The following is a 23,992-nucleotide window of genomic DNA, read 5'->3' as shown; positions in this document are numbered from 1 at the left end:
AGTGCAGGATTGCTCCGAAGATACTGGTCCGACCTAACACACCGCTGCTTGTGGAACTCCACGTAGCACAGAGGAGTTTAGCTGAACTCCACAAACTCCGCCCAGGCCTAATCAGCACCCGGATCCCCATCTCGCACACACTCGTCATAACCAAGCTAAACTATAGGAACACCCTCTATGCCGGGATCAACAAAAATCGAGCCAGAAGGCTACAGACAATTCAGAACCTGGCAGCCAGAATTACTCTCAACCGCCTACACCTCACTCACATCACACTACACCTGAAGGATCTCCGCTGGATCCCCATACGCAAACAAGTACAATTCAAACTCCTCTCCCACACTTTCAAGGCACTACAGAACACTGGCCCAGCATACCTGAATGATCTCACCTGCTTTCACAAGCCTTCCAGACACCTCCGTCATCCTGAGTTATACTTGCACACATCCCACACATACGGAAAACCAGATCTGGTGGTTGAGCCTTCTTCTACATCGCTCCTAAAGTGTGGAACAACGTGCTGCTACATATAAGAGCCTCCTCCCCACTTCTTGAATTCCTCAGCCACCTATTTTATCAACTGCCCCATTCCAGGAACCAACATCAGAAATTTAGGATTCTGACTCAGTCATAACTTTTTGTTAATCACACAAGTAGGCTAGCTCTCCTCAGCTCGCTTCTAACAACTTTGCCTTCTTCACAAAATGTGCCCTTTCTTGCTTTTCACATGGATGTGAGCTTTCATCACAGGGTTTATTATGTTTAGATTGGGCTATTAAAACTCTCTATATCTGGCACTACTCCTTAACCTTCTATCTCGACTTCAATATTTTTAAAACATGGCCGTTCGCCAGAAGTTTGACCTTCCTCGGATTCTTCCATCTCTCCCTTCATGACCACCATCCACTGGCTACCTAGCCGTAAGCATCATCTTCCAGATTCTGTGCATTATCACTCCTAGCATTCCAGAAAGCACTTAAACCCTAGACGTTTGCACTTAATAATCAGGTTATTGGCTCACTGCTTTTTAAGCGATCCCTTAGCACCAGCGTACGCTAAGGGTGATACCTGAGTTCTGCAAAAGGTTTGCATTAGAGCAGAATGCTGCTGAGTAATAAGGTACAAACCAAAGTGGCCTTCAACATTAGTAATAGGTGAAATGCATTCTATTCCTACCTACTGACAGCCTGTTCGTTCTGCAATTATTATGAATGCCTTGAAAAACGTTCTAAGACCTGTGTAGGAGAAGAAGAACACATTTCGACAAATTTACCTCTAGTCAATTGCCTTGCGTCAGGATTCCGCGTCACCATTTTACGAACCACATGTGCAGCCTAACTGCAGGCTGTACTGCAAGAACTCCGACATGAACAGCAGTATCTATTAATGTTTATCAAAAAGTACTAAAATAGCTGCAAGGCTTAAAGTTAGAACAAAACCATGTATAACACTAATCCCAATCTGTTAATCAAAGACTACAACAACTATAGGATTTAAAACACATGCTTACCGAAAAATGCAGAGTAAAAACCGCAACATCTGTAATTGCGCACTGTCAGCAAGAACTTCAACATTTACAAAAGGAGAGAGACATCTTCATACAGAACTACACCACAGTGTGTGTACTTTAAGATGATAATTATGTCCATATCTTTAGAATATATAGAACGACTTTAACCGGTAGAAGAAGCGAACAAGCAAATGCACATACAGAACAGCAACTGTAGAGCAGGAGCTACAACTTGAGAACCTCGAGGAAACAACGCACACACAGACCCGCAAAATATATCTGAAGGACTGCAACATGCACAGCGATAGTGGGCAAAATATGCAGTGTAGTGTACGAAATGTAGCAACGTGTATGCGGTAGCAAGGCTCTCCCACTGAGGCACTCTGAAAACAAGAGCAGAATACGCCCTGAAAACGCCCCTACAAAGTCCTGTGCGGCAAATACCAAACTATGTTGCACAAAAGAGTATTGTCCTGAACTAAATTCCAAAGTAGTCCTAGAATATAATCTCACCCACAGTTTTACACTACTTTTAAACACCCCGAACTGAGCTTTTGCTTCTGCAGCACCCAGACATATAAAAACCCTAATGACGGCCCTCAAAGACGCATCAGGAACTGAGGGGTCGATTCACGAAGGCACTTACAAGTATGTAAAGCAGCACTCCAGTTGTTCTACATCACATACTTTTTTTTTTTTTTTTTTTTTTTTTAAACCGTTTATTACAGAATCCCAAAAATATACAAAGATGGGCCTACAACCTTCAGGCCGGCCGCTAGCAAACAGAAGGAGCATGTAATACAGACAATAGAACGCACGCTGCGGCAAAAGGGAATTCACAGGAGTTGAAAGAGGCGTTGGCAGCCACACCATCCGGACCCCACACGACGGTTTCATTTTTATATAAATAACAACAAAAAACAAGTCCACAAGGCAACCCACAGTCGGAAACAACAGCATGTGCTCCCCTAGGGGGGGGACCCCACCGATTCATAAGAATATCGAGGGGGGGAATAGGTCAGGACGGGGACTAAGTAAACTCATTGCCCAGAACCGGGAAGACAAACAGGCTAAGGAGACGGGGCCGGTGACGGATCAGGCAGTAGCGGCGGGGTACAGATTCCCCCACGGTAAGCGTTCCAGGGGCCCCATACTTTCACCCATGTCCCAGGCTTACCTCTCGCAACATACACCACCTTTTCCCGAAACATACACCAATCCATGTTGTCCTTCCACGCCGAGACAGTCGGCGACCTCTGGGAACCCCACAGTTGCGCAATGTCACGTTTGGCCACCATATATCCCAGAGTCGCCCACCACGTCTGCGGCACTGAGTAGTCGGTTGGCTCCCATACATTCAAAAGACATCTCCTCGCCTCAGGCAACAGCGGCACACGCGTAACTACCTGCAAAACCTCATGCACACCACGCCAGAATCGCACCACCTCCGGGCATTCCCACAGAATATGGAGAAAGGTCCCCAAAGAACCACACCCACGCTTACACAACCCGTCCACAGCATAGCCCATACGCATCAGCCTCGGCCCCGTAACATAGACCCTATGGAGTATCTTGAGCTGGACGAAGCGAAGGCGGGCCGGTATGGCCACCTCTTTCGGGGAGGCCACCGCAGACACCCAGTCCTCGTCATCCAGCTCCAATCCATCAGCCCCCCACGCCTCACGAAGGCCGGTCAGCAGTCCCGAACGGTCATTGATGAGCTTTTTGTAAATTAATGAAATCGTGCCGTCCGGGACATGCCCATCTAGCACTCTATCCTCCAGAGGGGAGTACTCCGGGATGGAGGCAACATCCGGAAATACGGAGCACAACGCATGACGGATCTGCATATAACGAAAGTACTCCCTGTCCTGCAGCTGGAATTCTGTCTGCAGCACATCGAACGTTTTGAATCCCCCCCTCGTCCAGAGATCGCCCACCCTGCTGATGCCTATCATGTCCCACTTCTCAAAGCCCTTCGAGGTCCACAGGGAGCCCAGCCGCTCAGATGCGTATAGTGGCGTCGCCCGGGTCAAGCGATCCTTCCACCCCATCGCCACGTTAGCCGTGTGCCACACCCGTATCATGACCCTCGTGGGGCCCGTCAGCCGCGCGTCATGCGAGCTAGAATAAAGCGCCCGATTATAGTCACCACCCGGCAGTAACATTTTATCCATCTCAAAGGCCGGGTTTAGGGCGGGCCCGTAAAGGCCGTGATTGATCGCAGCCAGCTGGGAGGCCCAGTAATATCGCTTGATATCTGGGAGGGCAACCCCCCCGTCGTACCACGGGAGCGTCAGCTTCGCCAGGGCGATACGCGGCCTACCCTCCCAGAACAGTCGGCGCTGCAAACTCTCCACCTCGCGAAAGTAGCGCGCCGGGACAACGTCCATTGTATTCTGCAAAGCATACAGGAAATGTGGCAGCGACATCATCTTAAACAATGCCGCCCGGCCGAGCGGCGAGAGCGGCAATCGCTTCCAACGCGCGACGTCATCCTTCAGGCGCTGGAGGGGGGGAAGCAAGTTCTGGCTATATCGGGCCTCCGCGTCCAGGGTAATGAAGACACCCAGGTACCTAAATCCCCGCGGGGCGATCTGGATAGGACAACCCCGCGGAAGGATAGGATCCTCCCCAGAGAGGACATACACACACGATTTAGCCCAGTTGATGACCAGGCCGGAGTTGAGGCCAAATGAGTGCAATACATCAACCAGTACTATCAGTGATTTACGTGGGGAAGCCAGGTACAGAAGAATATCATCAGCGTAAAGAGATACGCGGTCCTCATACTCGGGGGTCCATCGGAGACCACGAATAGAAGGTTCCCACCGCAGCCACTCCGCCAGGGGCTCCAGGGCAAGCGCGAAGAGGAGCGGTGATAATGGGCAGCCCTGCCGCGTGCCCCTGCCCAGCTCAAACGGAGCCGACACTCTACCGTTCACAACCACCTGCGCCAGCGGTCCCGAGTACAACAATTTCACCCAACCGATGAATCCCGGGCCAAACCCAAACTTCGCCAGTGTCGCCCAAATATATGGCCACTCAAGTGTGTCAAACGCCATAGTGGCGTCCAGGGATGCCAAAATGGCCGGTTCCCGTATAAACGGGACACGCGCGAGCACCCCATGCAAGCGCAGCAGGTTAAGCGCAGTGTTGCGATGGGGGATAAAGCCGGACTGATCCTGGTGAATCAAATCGCACACCACGCCAACCAGCCGATTGGCCAACACCTTGGCGAGAATTTTGGGCTCCGCATTCAGCAGCGAAATAGGCCGGTAGGACGTGACCCGGTCCCGCGGCCTCCCCTCCTTGTGGATGACCACGATAGTAGCCAGACGCTGGTCTAGCGGGAGGGAACCCGCTGAACGGGCCGCGAGGAACATCGCACGGAGATGCGGCGCCAGCGTATCCGGTCGCAGCTTGTACAATTCGATGGGAAGACCATTAGGACCCATGGCCTTGCCGGAAGCGACCGAGCGTATGGCGAGAGCAATTTCTTCAGAGGTTGGGGCGGCGTCCAACGACACTCTGTCCTCCTCCGAAAGGGAAGGCAGCGCGATATCCCTAAGCAGGGCATGGGAATCCTCTTCCGAGCGGGAGGACACCGGGGAATACACCCCACGGAAATATTCTGCAAAGCAATCGACTATTTCTTCCGGTTCCGTGACACACACACCATCCAGTTTCTCAATCGACGGGACAACTCGACTCGCTCTCTCCTTTTTATCCAGCCACGCAATCAATTTCCCAGCCATATCACCCACATCATACAGTCTCCCCTGTTGCTCTCTACTGAGGCCCCTGGCCGCCTCCGTGACGAGGGCCTTATAGGCCGCCTGCTTCAGTCGGAGAACATGTAATTTGTCATCCGTCACCCCACATTCGAGGTCGCCCTCCAACTCAGTTATTTCAGTTTCAACACGGGTCACCTCCTCCCGCTCGCGCCTCCGGGAATGGGAAATAAGGGACAGGGCATCCCCCCGAATCACCGTCTTAAATGCCTCCCATAGTGAGACCGCAGATGACACCGACCCCACATTATCATCAAAATATCGCTTAAGGGACTTAACCAACTCTGCGCGAATGGTGGGGTCACGCAGGTACCAGGGATTAATCGGGGCCACCCTACCCTCTCCCCTCGGGAGAATATCGAAGTGCAATAAGAGCGGGGAGTGGTCTGAAATACCCCGCGCCAAATGGCGCACCTCCCCGATCCTCCCCGCATGCGCCGCCGGCACCAGGACATAGTCTAGTCTTGATAGACTGCCATGGGCCCCGGAATGAAAAGTGTACTGTGTCTGCGTAGGATGTTTCAAACGCCAACAATCCACCAGCCCCAAGGCATCCAATAGGCCAGACAACCACGCTTGGGCACGGGGGAGATCCCTAGGGGGGTGACGGTCCTCAGTTCCGGAAACCACAGCGTTAAAATCCCCCCCAACCACCAGAATCCCCTCCGGAAGGCCAAGGAGGAGGCGCCCCAGATCCGCAAAGGTGGTCGCCTGCAACCCTGGCGGGACATAGACAGAAACAAAAATAATCACTCTGCCCTCCATTCTACCCACCAGAACCGTGTAACGTCCCCTGTCATCATGGAGCACCTCATCAACTTCCAACGGGAGCGAGGTCTTGGCCATGATGCCCACACCCCTTGAACCCGACGTGAAGCCCGAATGGGCCAGAAGGCGGTAGCCCCGCCGGTTCATAGCACGAAAGGAGTTGCCAATGAGGTGCGTCTCCTGCAGAAAAACTATGTCAGGTGAAATTCGTTTCAGGAACTGCAGGACCACACCTCGTTTTATCCTGTCCCCCAGTCCATTAACGTTCCAGGACAAAAGACTCAGTCCCCTACCCCCCATCAAAAACGAAAGCAATCACTCGTCCCCCCGAGAGCACTTTGGGAATAGCACGACGATACTTTTGCCTTGTGGTACAAATGAACAACACCCCACCCCAACCCAACCGCCCCAACAAAACTCCCCCCTCCCTGCACCCCTGCATGAGCCCAAACAGCCCCCCCAACTTGCAGTGTGCCTGTCGCCCCTATATAGTTGAAACTAGGTAAACCCCCTAGAGGAGGAAAGAGTACCCCTTCGAGACCCCGCACCACCTACAAAGGAGGGAGAACGAGTACAAAAAACGAGAGACCCTAAGCTTGGCCGAAAGCGGCAGCATCTTCGTCCAGAGTGAGTCCCAGTATCAGCACCTCAGTCCCGGTCCAGTGGGCCCTCTCCTCCCGCAGCCCCCCCCCCGCCATCCCGATCCCGACACCCAGACAAAGTGTCCAGCCAGTCCCCGGCCATTTCAGGACGGTCAAAAAAGTGAGTGCGACCATCTACCTCCACCCGCAGCCTGGCCGGGAAGAGCATGGCGTATTTTAAGTTCATGTCCCGAAGCCGCCGCTTGACGCCCAAGAAGCTCAGTCTCTGCTTCTGGACCGCTTGGGTGAAGTCAGGATAAAAGTTCACCTCCATGTTCTCCAACTTATTCGGCCCTTGCAGTCTGGAGGCTTGCAGAATCGCATCCCTGTCCCGAAAATTAAAGATACGGGCAATAAGAGGCCGCGGAGGGGCTCCGACCTTCGGCCTTCCCCCGGGAACTCTATGAGCCCTCTCCACCGCAAAAAATTTACTCAGTCCCCGAGGCTGGAGATGGGTAGTGATCAGGTCCTCCACAAAAAGATCCGCCGCCGACTCTTCCCGTCCCTCAGGTACTCCGATGATGCGGATATTATTCCTCCGGGCCCGGCTCTCGGAATCCTCCAGGCGCCGATCCATGAGCGCACTCGCCTGACGAAGCCGCTGTACCTCTGTCTGAAGGGCCGCCACCTCAGTCGTGAGGCCCGACGCGGTGTGGGCCAAAGAATCGACCCGGTCGTTGGTCTTCGAGAGATCAGCTCTCACCAGGTTGACATCAACGAGGACCGCGTCGATTTTATGCGCTAACGTGTCAAACCGCTGGCCCACCGAGGCCTTCATCTCAGCAATGGCGCCCATGACGTCTTGCAGAGTCAGATCTGTGGGCAAATCCGGGGCATCCGGGGGGCACTCAGAGGACTTGTGCGGTCCACCGGGAGATCCCTTCGGGAGGGTGTAGCGGTCCATGATGTTGGCCTGATGTGTGGCGCCACGCCGGGTCGACTTGGCCTTCAACCGATCTCCATCTTGTCTAGTGGCCATCGTCGCGGGTCTCACACCCTCACCAGCCACGCAGTAAAAAGCGAGCAATCAAGGCCACGAGCTCCGGGGGGCCACCCCAGGACGGCGGAGCGGGCCACAGCAGGCAGGCAGGCAGGGTCTCCCAGCGAGGCCACCCCAGCACCAAGAGCGCCGCGATCCCACTTGCAAAGACAGCAAGGGGGCGCGAAAGTGAAAGTGCGGGGTACGCGACTCGCCAGGCCCAGCCGGCCGTTGTTGTTCACTTTGCCACCGGGTCGCCCCCAAACGCGAATCCGGGGTCAGGAGAGAAGTAGGCCGCAAACTTCAATCGGTGCTCACTCCGGCACCCGAGGTCCGATTCGAAAACGGGAAACGGGTACCACCTCGGCTCAGGCTCACCGACACAGTTCCCTCAACCGATGCAGGATGAAGTCAGGATAAACGTAGGAGGTTGCGGAGGTCCTCGGGAGCCTCGCACCTACGCGGCCATCTTGGTTGCACGCTAGGCTCCTCCCCCCATCACATACTTTTAAGTATTATTGGGAATTGCCCCAAACATATAAAATCTGAATACAATGGAAACATCAAAGGCATATTCACCCACGCAATTAGTATAAACAGAAAGAATTGCATTTGCAAGAAAAAGGAATACTATTTGGGGTGAGCGGTTTCCAACCTCAAGTAATAATAACACTATCTTGTCAGGGTGAACCCAAAAATCAATAAATTAACCTGAGCTCAACCCCTGGTAGATGTGGCACAGAGCAGACAGGCTTAACTTATAGCAATATGTAGAGATTTATGCAGTACTAAAACAGTAATAAAGTCAAAACACCAAACAATAAAAATTCCTCTCCAATTTAGAAAAATAAAGTGAAATTTAATAAAACAACTAACACCAAAACAACAACAATAACATCAAAGGGAGCAGGACCTATACATTCTGAAAAATTCAAGAGAAAATAGCACTAACTGCCAATAATAGTCCATTGAAACAGTGGATGGAGACCTAATCATGATTTCAGGCCAACCACAGTGGATCAGCCTCGGCCCGTGGAGGGAGTTCCGTGGGGCGGTAAGGCGGGGCGGGGGAGGGGTAGGGTGGGGGGTTCTAAAAACCGGAATATGGATAATTGCAGGTAAGTAAACAATTAAATAAATAAAACGACTTTCGTAGCGCGCGCTGCATCGCAAGTTAATCACAGTCACAGTCAAAGATTTTATCTTCTAACTTAGCATATTTTTTTGAGCTCAAAAACCTTCAGTGGGCAATTCTGAAGCTGTATCCGATGACACCGCATTACAATCAGACACTTTTGCTGTGAGATCCCTTTGATTCCTTGGAGGTGTTGGAAGTCCAAACATTTTCTTAGTCCAATATTTTCAGGGTTTCTAGAGCAACTCCTCTAGGTCACTTGTAAAGCTCCCAGGACCTGAGAGAGAGCACTAAGGGGCCAGCAGAGCCCAGTCCAGGTCATTTGGTACTTATTAGTTTAGGGAAATGGTCTCTTGCAGCTTGTTGTGTCAATGCAGCAACTGACCTTGGGAGTCCAAATCTTTGTCCTGGGTACAAGAGGGAGCACGGATAGTCCTTCAAGGCTCCCTTCAGGTTACAGCAAGTAGGCACCAGTCCTCTTCGGATCATCTGCAGGTCCATGAAAGGATTTTGAAGAACATTTATGAGTTCAGAGAAGTGTTCCTTGGGGTCTCACATTTATGGTTTACACTAGCCAGTGGGTACGGCTAATTCATGCCCCCTTCTGAACCAATGAGGTAAAAGTTCCCTTGGCTAACCCTGCCCAGTATTTCAGCCGTTTCTGTTTTCCTTACTGAAAATAATACCACAGTGCCCCTTACTCTTGAAATCCAAAAGTAGGGAAACTCTTTTTGCAGAGCCCCTGTGTCCACCTAGAGTTGTGGCCTGGAAAATGAGCAGCCCCCTTTCTCATACCCACTTTATACTGGTTCTGAGAGTGGGGGTTTGGAGCTAGGCAGGCTAATGAGAGCCCGAGGAACAGGGGTTGACCCTTTACCAGGTCTCACTTTACATTAAATTAATAATGAAAAGCCTCACCTCTGCCTCTTTCAAGTTAATGGAGCTACTGGACCCTAACCAGCTGCCTTTCCTGAACTCAGAGAGCTGATTTCACACGTCATGAAGGTCAAGCACTGACTGGGCAGTCGATGGCAGACTAAAGCAAATTACCCTCCATGAGCTTCAGGCAGGGAAAAGGTAATTTTATAAATCTTGAATACTGGTCTGTCTCACTTACTCATCTACACGTTATCTTGGCGTTTGCGATGGAACACCCCAACTCTGATCACGCAGCTACAGAATAGGTGGGTCTATACCAGCTGCCTTCCACCACCTTTTTCTGACATGTTAATTTATTTGATTTGGGGCATTCACTGAATTCCGACTCAGAAATATAAATAATCACTTTGAGGTATTCAAGTTATTATGGTATGATAGCGCAGTATATCTAATGACGGTATGCTTAGCCATGGTACATTCGAAGGATCGAAATCCCCTTTACGTTTAGCCTGACAAAAAGGGCCGAGAACCAAACTGCCTCCATCTTGGATTGCGGCTCTTTCGCTTAAGAGTCACGTGGCCCTCTTACACACCATCTGCCTTCCCTTTTCACGGTAATTATTAGGAGACAGACGGAGTTGCTGAGAAGCAAGGTCACATCTGCTAAAAGGGAGTATCAAGCGAATTCCTCCAGACCTGGGACGAGAAGGGAGTCACCCTTCCGACCTTCTCTGTAAAGATAGTAACCCTTTGTATGTGTAACCGAAACTAGAAATAGGCATGAGCTCATTAGGGGCGCCAGGACTAACTGGTACTTTTCCACATATAGGGTTTTGTATGCTGTGCTGATAATGTATAAAAGTGTGTTACTGTCAAGGAGCCAGCAGTCTTCCTCGGCGCACCTGATGGGTGAGGATCGACGAGGCTCCTCTATATAGAGATCTATGGTGATTAATAAACGTTTGAACCTTCCACGTTGCCAACTGCTCCTTATTTAATGGATATTGCGGGCCAATGGTAAGTGTGGCCCTTGGAATAATTATTTTGACACAACAGTTGGCGACCACGAAGGGACCCCGTGACAGGGTCAAACCCCCCCCGTATTCGGGTGGTGGGATTGGGGGCGTCCTGACCGGTCGACGGGAGAGGGAGCCTGAAGAATTCTCCCACCCTGCGCGACTTTTCGGTACGTCCCCTGCTGCTAGTGACCCTTCACCGGGGTCCTACGGGCTTAACCCAGGGAATGGACTAAGTTGGTCAGGAGGAGTTGGCAGCGGAGAACGAACATTCGTATCTGGGTGCACCCGGTGAGTATAGATTGATTTGATTTGACTTGACGCACGCGTTGTAAACGGTGCATTATGTTTTGTTGAAGCACGCGTCGAGGACGGTGTGCTATTTGATTGATTTGAAAGCATTCGTTGAGAACGATGCATTTGTCTTGACTTGAGCACTGGTTGCATTTGTTTGAAGCTCGCGCTGGACAGCGGTTCATTGATTCGAAGACACGCACCAGAGAGTGGTGTCTTGCTTGATTAGGTTTGCATTACAGTGGCTTGACTCGAAGTACGTACAGATGATACTGGTTTGATTAGAAATAGCGCGCCGGAGTAATATAGGCGGATTGCACGTGGAAGGACCTGTGAGTGACCTGGACTGGGTAACCACAGGCCATACTCCCGACGAGGCAAGTCCTTGTTGGAGGAGGGGTTGGTCTTAGTGGTGAGCCAGGAGGGTAACCGGAATCCCTGTGTGCAGTTTGAAGCCTGGACCCTGAACCAGAGTCGACGGGCTTGGTTCTCTGATATTGATTGTATGTTGTGTCTGATTGATGGTTTATATGTACATGTCTAAAAACTAACCAAAATGTCTTGTTTCAGTAAATTGAATTGTTTTGGTTGCTCCTGCCGCACGAGTGACTCTAGATTAGCTGAGAGCCAACCCGCCCCACCGGAGGGCAGTCCGAGCCATTTTATGTATGTCAAACATGGGATCTCTCCTTTACTGTTTTGCACTCTATGGCATAAGTATACTAAGGGTAATGAAGAATTACGGTGGCCCAAGACTGGTTCGTTTGATGAAAAGAAAATTGCGTTCCTACAAGAACAATTGTTTTCTAGGCGAAGTAGGCAAGCCATGTTCGATGCTCTAATTGCATGGCAGAAGGAGGCCAAACAACGGCGAATAAAAGAAGAGAAAGTGGCTAGAGCTAGGGCAGGACAGAATGTTACTCAGAAGGCTATGGCCTATGACCGAGAAAGAGTAGAGAAAGGATTGGATTGCATGAATCGCGATTTTAGACTAAAAATTGATAAAAGTTATGTGACCCGCCCAAATGCGGACGATGAAATAGAAGATCTGTTGGATACCAGGCCACCGCCCCCTTATGTGCCCCAGAAACTATACCCCGAGGTGTCAAGGGCCACAGCCCCGACACCCGATGCGTCCCTGGGAGCCTCGGCTCCGGCTCCCCCGGCCAATACTGCCTCTCCCTCCCTGCCTAACCTCTCCCAGTTGTCGGCATCTGTGTCCGACGTTATAGCCCTGTTACCTAATTTATTTTCGACAGCTGCTGCCGGGACCCCTCAGCTGCCGACGGGGTCAATGTCTTCCCCTTCTGTTCTACCCTCCTCCTCCGCTAGCACAACACCAGTAGCAGCTGTAACCACTCCGGTACATCCGGCCAGTCTAACAGAGGGAAGGAGATTGTTCACTCGTTCTGCTTTGGGAACAGAAGAAAGGGCAGCTATTGCCACACAAGCATCCCAGTGGATGTGACATTCTATTTATACTCTTGCTGATATCTGGAGTACCATGAGAGACTACGAGCCGGTAATGCAACAGCATGCCCTGGAGCATATGGCCAACCGTCTCATCTCTATATGGGAACAGGTACACCAGGAGAGGAGAGCTCCGGCCATATTGTATGATATTCTTGATCAGACTCACAGATCCAGATTGACACCTGAAGACGTGTATGGGAAGGTACAGACTTTGGTTTCTTATAGAACTCGTCTGGAGTCCGCCCTTCCCGCCGGATCATCCCAATTCCCTATGCGAGAGGTACACCCTATCTTCCATCCGGAAGTTGCCGCGGTGGTGGATGGTAACGGTGTCGTTACCCGTCCGGGAATAGACGCCCGGTTCCAGGAACAATGGGTCTATACCCCTTGGAAGCGGAGTGAGGTATTATCCTTGAAAAGCCAGTTGCCCGACCCTAGAAAGAACCCCACTGCCTATTATAAGGAACTGACCGAAGCCGCCTCGTCAGCAGTGATGACGTTGGCAGATATCGAATTATTCTTCGCCCTACTAGTACCGGTGGATATTTGGCACCAAGTACATGACCAGGACCATGTCACGGAATTTGGGGGGACATGGGACCAACTGAGAAACTGGGATAGAGATCGCAAACCAGGGAATAAGCCCCGAGCTGAGATATTGGCTCTACCCGAGAGAATAATAACATATATGCATTCATTGATCCCGCCCAGAAAGGTAGATTGGGACAAGTTGACGGCCTGTAAACAAAAGAGGGATGAAAGTGTATCTGATTTCTTCACAAGGTTTGAGGGAGTATTCATTGATTTCAGCGGGCAGGACCTGGCTACGGAGGGAGGTGTACGTTTATTTGTTAATAGATTTGTGACAAATTTGCTACCCGAGGTATCGGCTCGACTACAGGCAGCCGAGAGTACCTGGACGACCACCACGCCTTCCACGATATTAAGCATGGCTCAGTATTATGAGCATCGGGAAAATGAGAGCAAGGATAAGACAGAGAGAAAGTCGAAGGATTTGAAGACACGAGTATTGTTACAGCAAGTGGAGAGGGGTAGAGGAAGAGGGAGAGGGTTGCAGAATTTCGTTCCGAGAGGGGCGGGGCCCGTGCACTCGACTGGACGAGCGGATCTTGGCATAAATCAATGTGCTTTCTGCAAGGAGGAGGGGCATTGGAGAGCTCAATGCCCTGTTAAATGGTAGCGGCAGTTTCAGTCGATAACCTTTCAAGTATTTGCCCGGCGGTAATCGCCTCTCATACCACTCGATAATTTACCAATAAAAGAGGCAGGCGCCGGAGACTGGAAGGCAGGAAACAAAGTTTTATTCCGTCGGAGCAGAACACATCAGATCAGACAGCAAGGTATCGTCACGAGGTGCTCTAACCGCATCTCTGAGACCTGGTCTCTTATACACCGGTTTATTGCTTTATTACATATAGTACATTCTTGAGATTCTCTTGATGCCTGAAAGAACATCCCCTGAAGCCCCGGCTCAGATCCGATCCCACACATAGTTACAGTAGAGGTTCCCACCCTACCCGCAGTGGGAGATGGCTATCGCGCAGCAGGGAATTCCGCTAATTCCCGGGGGTGTGTGCAACCGGCCGGGTCTCAGGGGGTAGGGGCTTTGATCTACTGTAATCCCTTTGATGCGGGGTGTTTCCCTTACAGTAGGGGCAATAAACTGCATCCGCAGGGCTAGGTGATGGCCTGGGACCAGTTCGGACAATGGGGCGCAGAGGAAGGGGTTTATCAAAGAAGAGGCATGACCATGTATGGGATGTCGGTCGGATGTGGTTCCGTAGCAGGGTCGCGCAGAAGGAGAGGGTTTATGGCCTGTATGAGAGAGCGGGGGTGGCTGGCGCGCGGGGGATGCTCGCAGCGCCAGGGGAAAAAGCGCTGGTGATCGAAAATGAGCGGGGAGAGAGTGGGGTGCCTAAAATGGCGGCCGTGCATTCGCTGTGCGTGGCGCTGGGGAGAGGCAAGATGGCGCAGATAATGTTCAGTTTGCACGCTAAATTTCCACAGCCCGTTATTGCATGAGCAGAACGCGGCTTCTAGGGGACGTGGAAGGGGTAGAGTAAGTGGACATCGAGGCGGACACACGAGGCAAGAACAGGCGGTCAGAGGTGAGAACAGTCAAAATTATTTCGATCAGAGTCAGGGTAAACAATACTAACATGACGGACGTGTGACGGATGAGGATATTGGGTACACTCAAGCATAAGATAGCCAAGGGCAGAGTAAGGGGCATGTGTCAATTCCGATAGATCAGGCTGGACCTTATGTCCATGCACAATTGCTGGAGGCATCAGGTAAGTTTTTGGTTGACACAGGGGCTATGAACAGTTCTGTTTCACGTGCCTTGGTCCCGGGGGCTGCTCTGTCTGGCCAGACTAATGTGTCCGTAGGGTTCTCTGGAACTCCGGTGGTAATCCCCATTTCGAAACCACTTTCCCTTACTGTAGGACCAGTAACGATTGAATCACCTTTTCTCCTCACCTCTCAGTGTGGGGAAAATCTCCTGGGTATGGATATACTAAAAAGATTGCATGCACGCATCTTTTGCTCCCCCGATGGAGTTTACCTAACTATTAGGAATCCCTCTGTCCCCTCCATCCAATGTTTTGCTAAAACCGACTCCTTACCCCCTGAGCTCGCGACACTCCCGAAAGATCTTTGGGCCCTGGCGGACACTGATGTGGGGTACTTACCAATTCCACCGGTGTCCATCACTTTAAAACAGAATGCTCAGCTGCCAAGGATTCCGCAATACAAAATAGCCCCCGAAGGTGTACGTGCCTTACTGGCCATTATTTCCGACCTAATTAAAACAGGGGTGGTGGAAGAAACAGTGTCCAATACCTGCAACAGTCCGATTCTCCCGATTCTTAAACGAGCCCCTGTACCCCAGTCCCCTGATTATGCTAATACCTATCGATTTGTGATTGACCTACGAGAAATCAATAAAATTGTGGTACCCCAGTATCCTGTGGTGCCGGACATCAATTCTATTTTAACAATGATTCCTCCCACTGCCACATTTTTCTCGGTGATTGATGTAAAGTATGTGTTCTTTAGTATTCCCATTCATCCGGATAGTAGACATTTGTTCGGTTTCTCATTAGGAGGCCGCAGTTTCAGATTCTGTCGCGCTCCCCAGGGGTACACTGAAAGTCCTAGTATTTATAGCCAAGCCCTGAAGAGGGTATTGGACTCTTTGCAATTGCCCCCAGGTAATGTCCTGTTGCAGTATGTTGATGACCTTCTTGTGGCTTCTGATACAGAACAGGGTTGCCGCGATGCCACGGTTACCCTGCTACGACATCTGGCCACTCACGGTAACAAGGTGTCGCTCTCCAAATTTCAATATTGTCGACCGGAGGTGACCTATCTCGGTCATCTCCTGTCGAAGGAGGGAAGACGGTTAACTGCTGAACGTATTGCAACCATAACTAACATGCCTGTTCCTCGCACGCAACGTGATGTCCGTGCTTTGCTTGGCATAACCTCCTACTGTCGCCAATGGATTGCTAACTATTCTCTCTTGACTAAACCTTTCCTGTATCTAACTACGAAGGATGTGCATGAACCTTTACCTTGGACTGACGAATGCCAGACCGCTTTTTCCGCTCTGAAAACTGCTCTTTGCTCTGCTCCTGTGCTTGGCACCCCTGACTACCGGAAACCTTTTGTGCTCTATGTGCATGAGGTGGACGGTTGTTCTCTTTCAGTGTTGACACAAGACTTTGGTGGTAAGCAAAGGCCTTGTGCATATTTCTCGGCGGTTTTGGACAATGTCGCCAGAGCGCTTCCCAGTTGCCTGAGGGCTGTAGCGGCAGTTGCCATAGCCATCAGACAATCGGAAGGGCTAGTCCTGAATACGGATCTGACAGTGATGGTGCCTCATGCTGTGGACGTATTACTAAACAGGACACAGACGCAGCACTTAACTAGTGCGCGTCTTACGGGGTACGAATTGACCCTGTTTTCACCTCACATAACGATCAAAAGATGTGTTTATTTGAACCCTGCCACGTTGTTACCCCTCCCTTCGGAGGGCGGTGGACAAGACATGCATGATTGTATCTTTCGAACTGAAGAAGAAACCAAGGGTCGGATAGACCTAACTGACACCCCACTCTCTGATGCCCAAGGGGAATTATATGTAGATGGGTCATGTTTCAGATTACCGGATGGTAAGACAGCTGCGGCCTATGCGATCACTACCCTACAAACGGTAGTCGAGGCAGCGAAGATACCATACCGGTCAGCCCAGGCAGCCGAATTGGTTGCATTATTCAGGGCTTGCGAGCTAGGAAAAGGCATCAAGCTGAACGTCTACACCGACAGCCAGTATGCGTTCGGTGTAGCGCACAGCTTTGGGAGGTTGTGGGCAGAAAGAGGATTCTCACGGTGAGAGAATAAAGAATGGGCCACTAGTTGAACGGTTATTAGCCGCGTTAACATTGCCCAAGACCCTGGCTATAGTCAAATGCAGTGCACACAAAACTATAACTGATGATGTGGGGAGGGGAAATGCCTTTGCAGACCAGATCGCAAAGGAAACAGCCCGGTCTGACACCACTTCCATGCTTGTAGTGACAAAAATGATAGAAGCAGAGGTTTTTAATAACACCATAAATAGTGTGAAAGAGCTACAGAAAGAGGCGACCTCGGAAGAACTGATATACTGGCGAGAGCAAGTGGGGAGGCTTGATGAGAGTGGGTGTTGGACCGACCTGTCAGAAAGGTGTAGATGGTTGCTACCCAACGCCTTTGTAAATGCAGTGGTAACCATGGCACACGGACCTTCGCATGTAGGAGTTCAGGCCATCTGTGCCATATTGGATTCTGTCTGGTATAATGTCAATATCCCCAAGACAGCTAGGAACTTGGTCCAACATTGTATAATTTGTCTCCAGCATAATCCTGGGGTTAGTATCCCCGTCCTAGCCGGTAGTTTTGCACCACCCACCTTGCCTTTCGAAGTACTCCAAATGGATTACATACAGCTAGAACGAGTTAACAATCTGAAATATGTGCTGGTGGTGATCTGTACCTTTAGCAAATGTGTAGAAGCGTATCCCACGAAGGAGAACACTGCATTGGCAACGGCGAAAGCCTTGGTAAAAGAGTTCTTTCCTCGATATGGGTTACCAAGGGTGATTTGGAGTGACAATGGGACCCATTTTAATGCTAACTTAGTTAAGTATGTATGCAAGGGCCTGTCCATCCGGCAGAAGTTTCATGCCGCTCGACATCCCCAGTCAGCGGGTCTAGTTGAAAAATATAATGGAATCTTAAAACTGCGATTGGCTAAGCTCCAGGATACGACGGGATTAAAATGGCCCGATCTCCTCCCCCTGGCCCTGTTGTCCGTAAGAACTACTCCCCATTCCCGGAGTGGTATCTCCCCTTACGAAGTCATCTTCGGCAGACCCGCCAACGTATGGGAGTACCCCGGCCCAAGTCTTTCAGGGACATTGAATATCCTATGTTGACTGATTACTTGTATGCTCTGACTAAAGATCTTCGTTCCATTCATCAACAGATATCTGCCACACTGCAGCCCCTGCCGGAGGGTCCTGGACACGGCGTAGAACCAGGACAGTGGGTCCTGGTCCGAAACTACCAACGGAAATCGAGTTTAGATCCGCGCTGGTCCCGGCCTTATCAAGTGTTCCTGGCCACGCGAACAGCGGTGAAAGTCGAAGGGAAGCAGCACTGGATCCATATCTCCCATCTTAAGCGAGTTCCTCTCCCATTGCCAAGGGAGCAACTGGACCAGGAGGAAGGTCAGCCGACTCAGGGTGAGCCCAGCGCAGAAGAGTCACTTTCCCCGGACACCCGCAGAGAGGTTGACGGGCAAGGGGAGAGTGCTGAGGGCATTGAAACCCCTTTTTGTCGCCACCCAATCGTCCAAAGTGAAGAATCTGGTTGGGAGCCCAGCTCCTCATCTGACCCCACTGTGCCCACCTTGTTCACGAATCCTGAAACCCCTGGTCGGGATCGATATCACCTGCGGCCCCGAAAATAAACGAGTCCCAGGTCTAGCCCCGGCAAGTGCAGCTGGAGGCCGCTGCAGAGACCTGAGGATTGTCGGAACACTGGACTGAACTCGTTGAGAGCATGGAACTTTAAGTAAAGCTCTGTTCAGAACGAAGATAGAGACATTGATGAGACGAACAGGGGCCCAGGTGGAGATCTCTTTTCAGCACGAGTTGCGTCAAGTGTGACTCCAACGCGAGAAGTTTTTCCTTTTTTTCCTTTTTTTGTTTTTCTGAACAATAGGAGTCTGCCTGTGAGGCTCTGAACGGACACAGGAAAGAAGCACCCTCCGGCAGGTCGGACTGCTTGTAGACCCCCCCCCACTTGTTGCCCGAGATTATATTGGACTTTTAGTGAGGAAAATGTACCCTTTTGCTCGTTTTGTCCCTGAAGACGGGCGTCCCCTAGCACCCCGTGCTGTTCCCCCACATTTGCCAATGTTCTCTTCATGGAGCTTGCGTGTCAAAGTTGTTTTCATTTTTATACTGATGGTATCATTTGTACTATGCTTAGGTTTGTTCATATATTTGGAACTTCGTCATCCTGTGCACACCCTGATAATGTCTACTCCTGCTTTTTCCAGACTTTCGCTCCTCATAAAGAAAGACATCGACAGACATATGTCCATAATGCCTTTATCGAAATGCTGCACCAGACTCATAGTTCTACAAATGTTACTGATTGTTGGGTCTGTGGGCTTCTCCCGTCAGTAATGCATAAGCAAGACTTGTTTATATCAGTGCCTTTTTCTTACCTAGGTAGTTGTGAAGCCTGGTTTAAAATGTTGTCCATGTTGTACGAACACTATGCTATAGATGAACGTCGATTCTCAGAGAAGGATTATGCCTTGATTTTAGCATACATAGAGACACACCAAGGTTTCACCCCTAATGCTGAGGGAACGGATGGTACCCTTGACCCCACCGCCTGTATGAACGTGTATACTGATCATGAAAATGATACCTGGTTGAGGGAGGAAATACTGGATTTCATGACTTTTAACTTTACTGAATATTTCAAATACTTCCAAGAGCGAAATGTCTCAAATGAAAAAATCATTCCGGTCCCGGTGTTGAATACATCCTCCTCTTTCTGTGTGCAGGGGATGGGGCATTTGTTCGTAGGATATAGCAGATGTAATTACACTTATAAACTACAGACATACAGTAGCCCCCCTACACTCACCCCTCCCAATGTTTATTTTGTATGTGGTGAAAACGCCTATACCTGGTTGCCCAGAGGGTGGATGGGTAGGTGTTACTTGTCTTTCCTTTACCCCCCGGTGTACATAGCTCCCTCTGACTATCATAAGTCTCATACTTTAAATCGACGAAGCCTAACAGCTGTAGGCGCCAGTAATGATGCCACTGACCAAACCGACACTCCAGCGCAACATTTTGTTGATATTATAAAAGGAGCGTTGCCCATATGGGGACCCATCCTAAATAGTAAGGAGGTTAGGAGGTTATCCAGAGTGGTGGAGGGGGTGATTAACACTACGGCAGGGATATTGACTAATATCACAGTGGAGCTCCAGGCGACCCGGCTCGTGACCCTTCAAAATCGTCTTGTTTTAGACGTTATCCTAGCTGATCGAGGTGGAGCTTGTAGGGTCATCGGCAGTTCCTGTTGTGTATATATACCTGACTCCGCCCCTTCCGTTCATCTAGCTATCCAGAAACTGCATCGACTAGCCTCTGAAATTCACACCGACACTGGTACTTGGTCATTGTCCGGGTGGTTCTGGGGCTTGGTGACCGCCTGGGGATGGAAGTTATTTATGATTCTCCTGGGGGCGGTAGGATTCTTTTTTACCTGTTGCATTTGCCTGCAATGCGGGCCGGCCTGTTGTGCATATTGTGCTACTCAGGTTCGCCGATCCATTCCTAAGCCCATGTCCAACCAAACCAGAATCGATGCTCAACGGACCCAGAAAGAGACGCATGATTTAATGCAGATTGATGAGGGTATTTTCGAAGACTGACTTCGTTATTAGCTATGCTGCGCTAAAGGGCCGTTCTGAGGTATTCAAGTTATTATGGTATGATAGCGCAGTATATCTAATGACGGTATGCTTAGCCATGGTACATTCGAAGGATCGAAATCCCCTTTACGTTTAGCCTGACAAAAAGGGCCGACAACCAAACTGCCTCCATCTTGGATTGCGGCTCTTTCGCTTAAGAGTCACGTGGCCCTCTTACACACCATCTGCCTTCCCTTTTCACGGTAATTATTAGGAGACAGACGGAGTTGCTGAGAAGCAAGGTCACATCTGCTAAAAGGGAGTATCAAGCGAATTCCTCCAGACCTGGGACGAGAAGGGAGTCACCCTTCCGACCTTCTCTGTAAAGATAGTAACCCTTTGTATGTGTAACCGAAACTAGAAATAGGCATGAGCTCATTAGGGGCGCCAGGACTAACTGGTACTTTTCCACATATAGGGTTTTGTATGCTGTGCTGATAATGTATAAAAGTGTGTTACTGTCAAGGAGCCAGCAGTCTTCCTCGGCGCACCTGATGGGTGAGGATCGACGAGGCTCCTCTATATAGAGATCTATGGTGATTAATAAACGTTTGAACCTTCCACGTTGCCAACTGCTCCTTATTTAATGGATATTGCGGGCCAATGGTAAGTGTGGCCCTTGGAATAATTATTTTGACACAACAACTTTTTTCTGTTTTCCTTCTCAGACACTAGACTTACCTTTGCCATTTCAAACTACTTTGGTCTCCTAAAAGACACACTTAACTGTAGAAACTATTCGCATTTCTAGTGGAGCTATTTCCAGTATGGAATATTTATTCACAAAACGTGAAGGGTGACTTTGTAATAATTAGTATCTTTGATGTTCCTTCTGGAACTTTCACCAACTTAAATACGCAGCTACTGCTTTCGGTATACAAAGGTTTTCTTACCAATACTGATATCCCTTTCCGCCGGCACAAAACTGGGAACATGTACATTTCCAATCTACACCTGTCTTGACCCATTAGGATTAAGAAAAACATATCCCATTCCTTGACATGTGAGTATTTTGCAATGACTGTTTTTTACATCACCTGTATTTGTTTGAGTTTGTGCTAATTACACACAGCCTGTTCTTTTTTGGATCTCTTCCTGCAGCCACAATGATGTATCCGTATGCTTTGGTCATATTTTTTCAAGGTACTTTCAAGGTATTTTTCAAGTATCTTTGCTTTTTGGCAAAAACAGCATCTTCCTTTATCATTGGATCATATACACACTAATTTGCACTCGCGTATTAAGCCTTCAAACGGGACTGACTAATCTTATCAATACCTAAATCTTACAACGTTGTCTCCATGGCATGGTCTTCACAGTTCACTAGCATGAGGTGTTTCGGGTCCACTGAGGACTAAATGATGGATATGTTGTAGGTTATGTTGTTTCTTTATTGCATGGCAAAAACCAAAGGAAATGATGGACGGAGTGTTGAACATTGCAAGCACTCACCCCCAGTCAACTGATCTGGGTTTAATCCATCACCGTTCTTTAACCCACTCTGCCACCCCAGTTCAGACATGGCCATATGCAAATCAGTCTGACCCTGTGCCTCATGGGAACAGTCCAGCCCGAACTGCCAAGCCATGTCTTCCCTGGACCGGAAACAAGCTTCCTAGGACCGGTTTCTGGCATTTCAGCCATCTTCAGCCAGGCTTGCTTGAATCCAGTGGCAAAGTGAGCAAGGGACTCACTTCTGAGCATACCCTGCCAACTTATGGCAAACAAAGCAAAAACCGAAGGAAATGATGGACGGAGTGCTGAACATTGCAAGCACTCACCCCCAGTCAACTGATCTGGGTTTAATCCATCACCGTTCTTTAACCCACTCTGCCACCCCAGTTCAGACATGGCCATAATCAAATCAGTCTGACCCTGTGCCTCATGGAAACAGTCCAGCACAAACTGCCAAGCCATGTCTTCCCTGGACCGGAAACAAGCTTCCTAGGACCGGTTTCTGGCATTTCAGCCGTCTTCAGCCAGGCTTGCTTGAATCCAGTGGCAAAGTGAGCAAGGAACTCACGTCTGATCATACCCTGCCAACTTACGGCGAACAAAGCAAAAACCAAAGTAAATGATGGACGGAGTGTTGAACATTGCAAGCACTCACCCCCAGTCAACTGATCTGGGTTTAATCCATCACCGTTCTTTAGCCCACTCTGCCACCCCAGTTCAGACATTGCCATATGCAAATCAGTCTGACCCTGTGCCTCATGGGAACAGTCCAGCCCGAACTGCAAGCCATGTCTTCCCTGGACCAGAAACAAGCTTCCTAAGACCGGTTTCTGGCATTTCAGCCGTCTTCAGCCAGACTTGCTTGAATCCAGTGGCAAAGTAAGCAAGGGACTCACGTCTGAGCATACCCTGCCAATTTATGGTGAACAAAGCAAAAACCAAAGGAAATGATAGACGGAGTGATGAACATTGCAAGCACTCACCCCCGGTCAACTGATCTGGGTTTAATCCATCACTTTTCTTTAGCCCACTCTGCCACTCCAGTTCAGACATGGCCATATGCAAATCAGTCTGACCCTGTGCCTCATAGGAACAGTCCAGCCCGAACTGCCAAGCCATGTCTTCCCTGGACCAGAAACAAGCTTCCTAAGACCGGTTTCTGGCATTTCAGCCGTCTTCAGCCAGGCTTGCTTGAATCCAGTAGCAAAGTGAGCAAGGGACTCACGTCTGAGCATACCCTGCCAACTTATGGTGAACAAAGCAAAAACCAAAGGAAATGATGGACGGAGTGTTGAACATTGCAAGCACTCACCCCCAGTCAACTGATCTGGGTTTAATCCATCACCGTTCTTTAGCCCACTCTGCCACCCCAGTTCAGACATGGCCATATGCAAATTAGTCTGACCCTGTGCTTCATGGGAACAGTCCAGCCCGAACTGCCAAGCCATGTCTTCCCTGGACCGGAAACAAGCTTCCTAGGACCGGTTTCTGGCATTTCAGCCGTCTTCAGCCAGGCTTGCTTGAATCTAGTGGCAAAGTGAGCAAGGGACTCACGTCTGATCATACCCTGCCAACTTACGGCGAAGAAAGCAAAAACCAAAGTAAATGATGGACGGAGTGTTGAACATTGCAAGCACTCACCCCCAGTCAACTGATCTGGGTTTAATCCATCACCGTTCTTTAGCCCACTCTGCCACCCCAGTTCAGACATTGCCATATGCAAATCAGTCTGACCCTGTGCCTCATGGGAACAGTCCAGCCCGAACTGCCAAGCCATGTCTTCCCTGGACCGGAAACAAGCTTCCTAGGACCGGTTTCTGGCATTTCAGCCGTCTTCAGCCAGGCTTGCTTGAATCCAGTGGCAAAGTGAGCAAGGGACTCACGTCTGAGCATACCCTGCCAACTTATGGCGAACAAAGCAAAAACCAAAGGAAATGATGGACGGAGTGTTAAACATTGCAAGCACTCACTCCC

This window comes from Triturus cristatus, chromosome 7 (genome assembly GCF_964204655.1).
Source record: "Triturus cristatus chromosome 7, aTriCri1.1, whole genome shotgun sequence".
NCBI lineage: Eukaryota > Metazoa > Chordata > Amphibia > Caudata > Salamandridae > Triturus > Triturus cristatus.
This window is presented reverse-complemented; position numbering follows the sequence as displayed.